The sequence below is a fragment of the Macaca nemestrina genome, chromosome 12, assembly GCF_043159975.1.
Source record: "Macaca nemestrina isolate mMacNem1 chromosome 12, mMacNem.hap1, whole genome shotgun sequence".
NCBI classification, from domain to species: domain Eukaryota; kingdom Metazoa; phylum Chordata; class Mammalia; order Primates; family Cercopithecidae; genus Macaca; species Macaca nemestrina.
Window position 1 is genome coordinate 63,858,012 of NC_092136.1, and position 6,824 is coordinate 63,864,835.

The window sequence follows — 6,824 nt, forward strand, 5'->3', positions numbered from 1 at the left end:
GATGCCATGGAAAGTGCCAGAGTGAACGTTTTTATCAAGGGCTGGTCTCAAGAACTTATTTCAGCCTTGGAGGAATCAACTGACTCTAGCACCAATGAAGGAGGTGACTAACAGGCTTCTGGTCAACCACAGGCGTGCTGTCTGACGCGCGTCCCGTCGGCCACAGGCGTGCAGTCTGACGTGCGTCCCGTCGGCCACAGGCGTGCAGTCTGATGTGTGTCCCGTCGGCCACAGGCGTGCTGTCTGACGCGCGTCCGGTCGGCCACAGGCGTGCAGTCTGACGTGCGTCCCGTCGGCCACAGGCGTGCTGTCTGATACACGGCCTGCCCTGCCCTGGGAGTGACAAAGTGAGAACCACAGCCCCCGGGAGCTGCCTCTCCCTTCCGGAGGAAAAGCCCAGCCGACCCGCCAGCACACAGGTGGAGGGCTGAGGGCTTTCCTCCTCCCAAACGCTCCCTACCGGTCGGTTTTGTTTGGGATCACAGCCACGGACTGAATGACAACATCAATGATAATAACAAAACAAAGCGGTTTGAAGACTGAAGGCCCAGGCCCAAGTCCCGGGGTCTCCTTTCGTAGTTTGATCCCTTGGACTCAAGCCCCAGTTCTGCCACTGCTATCCTAGGTAAGTTCCTCTCTCTGGACCTTGACATCTGTGTTTTTAAACGGACATAATGGTAATACCCACCTTAGCAGGTCATTTCAGCTTTAAATGTGAAGTGCTGGAAAATCCTTGCTCAATGGCCTACACCTTACAGAAGCACACGGAGCTGTGGGAGTCGTTACAGTCACGTGTTCAAGACACAGAACTCACAACAGTCAGAAAAGCAGCACTGTGCCCTCCTGCCAGCAGCCTTCAGTTCATGGCTTCCTAAGGCAGCGTGAGCACTCAGGGCAGGGAACTGACAAAGTGTCTCTTAACTTACAGCCTGAATATTACAGACCCTGGCCAGGGTGCCTGTCCCCAGCCCCCTTGAGTGACACCATCCAGCCTCAGTGTGACATGATGGCGCCTGTGAGGACTGGACTCTGGGCTTCTGAAAACCTTCCCAGTGGTGAAGGCTGTCTTTGGTGGACTTGGTGAGCCATACTTTGCAGTTCAAGCCCCATTTTAGCGCCAAGGGACGCAGAATCCTTTAAGAGCACACTCACTCCTTTCTACTTGAAGATGAATTTTGAGCTGAGAAAACTCTGATCCTTTGGAAATTGAAAATAATTTATGTCCAAACCATCAATTAAAAAGGTCATAAAGCTCCATTCTATTCAGGGACTTCATTAGCATTGCTTAGGAAAAATTAAAATGAGTGTTCCAGAGGTTTTTTTTAGACTTGCAAGAATTTTCAGACTGTATAAACATCAATGGGAAAATTATATTAGTGAGTGAGCATGTTGAATACATTTGCATTTTATGAATGAAAAGTGTTTCCTGAAATTACCATCAAACTTGAAATACGAAGAAGATAAACATGTTGTCAGAGGCCCACGGGGAAGGCAGAGAGGAGGGAAGCAGTGGGAGAGCGGAGAGCTAAGCTCCCCTTAGCAACCCATTTTCCCTCTTACCTGCTAATGCTGGAAGTCAGCTGCGGTGGGTGCAAGCCATCTGGCTGGGCTGGGTGAGACTGACCTAGGTTGGGAATATGTGTAAGAAAGTGACAGAAATAAAGGACTCTCCCTTGTCCATGAAGCTGGTTTTGTCATATGGTTTTGGGGAGAAAGAGGAAAGGTGTGATTCTAAAGGCCACTCCTGTATGTAACAGATGTAAACTTCAAAAGTCTGTGTTAACTGCCACCCTGTCTGTCTTGTGGAGACCTCTGCCCCTTAAAGCTCCTGCCTACAGACCCTGCAGAGCCTTCCCCATCCTCACTGTTGTCGTTCATTGTCATCCTACCCACCCCCACACGGCGAGGGCCCTGCACCTGCTCGCTGCCTCCTCTCCACCCCAGATCCAGTGTCATTCTCGTCCTTCACCATCCACAGCACGCACATGCTCCCTGGACCCTCATGCCTGAAGCTCCATCTCCAGGCACCTTGGCTCCCACTCCATAGAGGCTGCCCTCCCATCTCGGGGCCTATTCTGTCACAGGGACAGCTTTGGTCCGAAGACGAAGTCCCGTAGCCAACACGAACCACAAGCAGGTGTCCACCTGCTCATGGGAGCTGACCGAAGCCATTCTTCCGCCTCATCACAGTTTTCAGCCCCCCAATCCTAAAACTTTTATCCTACTTATTCAGGCCATCTACTGTTGGTTTTCTTCATTATCTTCATTAGATCAAGCATTCCCATTGCCTCCTCATAATTAAGCTCAATATCCTTGCCCCACTTGATGTGCTTTGTAGTTGTTTTGCTAAACTGTGGATCCTGGAAGAGCCCCACTGTCTACCTTCTTCATGACTACATGAGTGTGATCGGGAGAAAAACCTGTGAAACAGACCCCACTCCACGGTCACTACCCTAAAATAGTCGGGGAACCTGCTGCAGGTCTCGCTCAGCTCGTTCTATCACGGCTCTCGGCACCCAGTCCTGGGACCTTCCTTCTGCTTCGATTCCCAGTTTTACCACAATTGTCCTGGCCTGGAACCAGCTCGCACTGTTGCCTCTAAACTCTTGAGAAAATAAAATTTGTCAGTCAGAAATTCCCTCAGTCTCAAAGTGAGGGAAATGGATAAACAAAATTCCTACTCTTAATAAAATACAGGGAGCATAATTCCTTTTGCTAAAAGTAGCTGGAATTCTGCCAAATGCCAGACTCTGGTCTCAGCACTTAATTTTTTTTTATCTCATTAAATCATCACAACGTAGGCAGACGTTTTTTATTTTTAACTCTAGAAGAAGCCACGGCACAGAGCGGTTAAGAAATCTGCTCAGAAGGAACGCTAATGGCTCCCATGGTTGGAGGGGTGGACACTGAAGATGCCATTCCCCGATTTCAGGGTACTCCAGCCCTGCCCTGGAAGGGAACGTATATACATATCTTACAGTCATCACCTCCAGACCATACGGTTTACTGTACACACCTTTCACTTTGCCGCAAAGAGGACTAAGGAAAAGATGGTGCCCCCCGAATCCATGCCTGCTGCAGCCAACAACCGTCACAGAGCATGTCCCCTTCAGGGCCGCAGGAGCTCTGAACCTTGGGGAGTGATAGGAAGAAGGTGAGAAGCAAATCTTTAGTCGCATCACATTCGTTCAGAGAAAATAAAAATCTTACACTTAATTTTAAGATCTTGGCAAACTCTCAAAGCCTAAAATAATCCCAATAGTTCTGATGATAAGTAAGGACTAGATTGGGAACCGTCTTTGAGGGATGGAGGGGGAAGAACAGCCAGCGTTCCCTGATGAACCCAGGCCCAGTGGTGTGCTACAGCCCCGCGTCCTTTACCCATTAAGCTCCAGCCAGGGCTTCTCACGGGCACGCACGCCAGGGAATTGACTTCCCCTTCTCTGTCCTCAATTCATACTCTGATTTTAATGCTGATGGAAAATGGAGACAAAAGAGGCATAGGAGGCATTGAAAACTAGAAGTGGGCTAGATTGGCAAACTAGGATCGTGGGCTAGCAGACTGGAAGAGCTGGGGGTCATCCCATTCACCCTGGCCATGGTACAGGCAAGGAAACTGGAGTCCAGAGAAGTCATAACTGTCCAGGTATGCACAGGGCCCAGGCTAGGACAGGTCTGGGATGCCAGGTTCACTGGCCCACCCTGCCTCCCCTACTTCAGGTTTCCACGAAAGACTCTCCTGTTCAAAGCTGTCTCACGCTCTTGCACTGTGTGGAAACTGCGCCCATCGCATGTTGAAGAAGAGGCTAAAGAAAGCAACTGGATACATTCAGTCTTGATTTTGATGTCATTGATTATTGTTGTTCTCTGGCAAATGTATCCCTGAGAAACAAAAGTGGGCTTCCATAAAAGTGCACAATGCCAAGGATTGGGGCAATAATCTTTCACCCACCTCAAATATAGTATTTTTAGTGGAAAGTGATATTTAGCAAGAATTCAATGCCTCTTAGAATTATCCAGGAAGGCAAGGGGATTTCCTTCCCTAAGATTCATCACTGGGAATGAGACTCCAGCCTTCATTCCCGCCTCTTCCAGGACAGGTCAGGGGGCTGGAGGTAGAGTGACCAGTCTCACAAATGCTGGAGGCCAGAGCCATCCTCTTGACAAGCAGAGTCTCCCAACCAACCTCCTAGAAGGGGGCTCTGCTAGCACAGCACGGCCTCGCTCTGTAGACCCGAGAGAATGGAACCAGCCTCCCCTCTGCTCTCCAACCAGCTCCCGCCAATCAATCACCGCCATCTCCAAGGACTGGATAATCCCCAGTGAGAGTTTTATACTGTAATTGAACCTGCCACCCCTTGGGTCATTTATGTTATTTCTCTGTTCCCTTGTCAGGGGCCTCTAATTATTCTCTCCCTTGCTGTCTCCCCTGGAGTCAGGCCACAAATCTGGACATGCTCATTAAAGTGTCAGCGAGTTGAAGAGCATGGTGCTAAGTGGGATTAATTGATGACACAGCTCTCCACTGTCTTCCACCTGGGGTGGTGACTTCTATCAGCAGAGGAGCAATTTCTCCTGTACCTACTTAGTCTCCACACCCAGGGAGCTTTGTCAGCGAGTTGGTCACATCTTGGCCTGGCTCTGCGAGTGGAAAAGAGGAAAGAAGAGGGTCAAAAGCAGACAGGGCCATCACCCCGGTGTCCTGGGGGCTCTGGCACTCTGCACTGACCACAGCTGGCTGCCGCTGCAGTCCCAGCACTCAAGTTCTCAGCCCGTGTTTGTTCTCTGTGGAAATCCTGCCCGTCTCCTGTTCAGTTCACATTGATTTTAAGATGATTTTTCTGAACAAAGGGGAAACATTTCTCTGCCCTAGGATTTTGTATTCACAGAGAAGACAGAAATTTGGCCTGGGCGGGTCACATTTTTACCATAATCTGCAGCGCATTTGATCTTACTTGCAAGTGGGACGGCCACTTTTCTGTCTTCCAAGTTTGAAGTGAGGAACAAGTGAAATACGTATAAAAAAATTGAAAAATTTACTAATATTTTTTGTTTTCAGCATAAGAAACATTAATGAAAGAGTCATTTCTGAGGCAATTTTTGTCATTGTCATTTCCATTTTCTTTGATTTGTTGCATGTGGGAGTGGAATGAATGGATTCGGAGCAGAAGATCAATGAAGTCAGTGTCAGACCAAAGCAGCCGGCTGGAAAGCCACAGCACTGCTGGGCTTCTCCGCTGCACCGTGGCTGCAGTCGCCTGGTGAGTCTGTTGAGAGATGATTAGGGGTTCTGAGTGGGCCCAATCTTCTGAATCTCTAGCAGGTTCACAGGAATTGCTGAGGCTGCAGATCCAGGAACCTCCCACTGACTAGTGAAGACTGAGGAGTCTGGTTTTGAGAGTGTCCTAAACTTACCTCCAGGGGGTAAGAAATCCCCTAAAGAAAAAGAAGGAGAAAGAGGAGGAAGGGGAAGAGGAGGAGGAGGAAGAGCAGGAGAAGAGCAAAAGAGGAGGAGGAGGAGGACAAAAAAGAGTGAGGAGAAGGAGGGGGAGGGTGAAGAGGAGCCACCATTTATCAAGTGTTTCCTGTGCCCCAGACAAGGTTCTAAGTGCTTTCTTTACAATATCTCAACGAATTTTCAAACAAACCCATCAAATGAGATACTGACTCTTGAAAAAGACAATGAACCAGCTTCCATCAGTTAATGAAAAGAGAATCAGGATTTATTCTCAGGCAGTCTGAACCCAGAACCTGGGCTATTATCCATTTCATTTATTTTTCTAAAGAGGAAACATTTAAAAATAAAATAAGAGACATGGAAAATAAGAAGCTGTTGGTGATTTGACCTCTCCAAATGTGAAAAAAAAAATGCTATTTAAAGCAAGTGTTACTTTAATCTTTATTATTTCTTTCTTTCTGCTGGTTTGGGGTTTTATTTGCTTTTTTCCCAGTTCCTTAGGTGTAAAGTTAGGTTACTGACTGGACATCTTTATCTATCTATCTATCTGCATGTATGTGTACGTATGCACGCATGTATTTTGGAAAGGGAAATCAAGGTTAAAGAAGGTGGAGTCCTAATCTCATGTGACTGGTATGCTGTGCAATGAGGAAGACACCAGAGACCTCTCCGCATGGACACAGAGAAAAGGCCGTGTGAGGACACAGTGAGAAGACGGCCATCTCCCAGCAGAATAGGCCTCACCGGAAGTGACCCTGGTGGCACCTTAATCTTCAACGTCTACTCCCCAGACTGTGAGAAAAAAATACATTGTTTTTTGGTTTTCGGTGGTTGTTGTTACGGCAGCCCTAGCGGAATAACACATCATTCTTCCTCAACTTGCTTGAGTTTTATTTTTACTTCTTTTAATGTACACATTTACAACTATAGATTTTACTCTGTGCGCTGTGTTTGTTGCATCCCATAGTTCTGGCATGATTTGTTTTCATTTCTATTAAAGTATTTTGCAGTTTACCTCGTGATTCTTCTTTGAGCCACTGATTGAGAGTATTTTGTTTAATTGCTACACATTTGTGAATGTCCAGTTTTCCCTCAGTTATGTGTTTCTAGTTGCATTTAATCGTGATTGGAGAAAATCATTTGTATGAGCTCAATCTTTTTAAAACTTTATGGAGACTTGTTTGGGGCCCAATATGTAGTCTACACTGAAAAATACGCCATGTATGCCTGAGAAAGTGTGTATTCTACTGTTGGTTGGAGTGCTCTGTAGCTGCCTGTTAGGTCTAATGGTTTCAAATGTTGCTCAAGTCTTCTGTTTCCTTGTTGATCCTGTCTGGTTGTTCTGTTTGTTATTGAAATGGAGTGT

General features: G+C 47.2%; 1 long non-coding RNA gene across 2 annotated transcripts; it reads left to right on the top strand.

The window, feature by feature from the left end:
* Nucleotides 1-231: 231 nt before the first annotated feature.
* Nucleotides 232-6,496, top strand: LOC139357335 (uncharacterized). Of its 2 annotated transcripts, XR_011610327.1 has the most exons (3): nt 232-625; nt 929-1,080; nt 2,933-6,496. It is a non-coding gene; the product is annotated as an uncharacterized lncRNA (long non-coding RNA). The 2 variants fall into 2 exon arrangements; XR_011610328.1 differs by lacking the exon at nt 2,933-6,496 and having other exon boundaries at nt 929-1,678.
* The last annotated feature ends 328 nt before the right edge of the window (nt 6,497-6,824 follow it).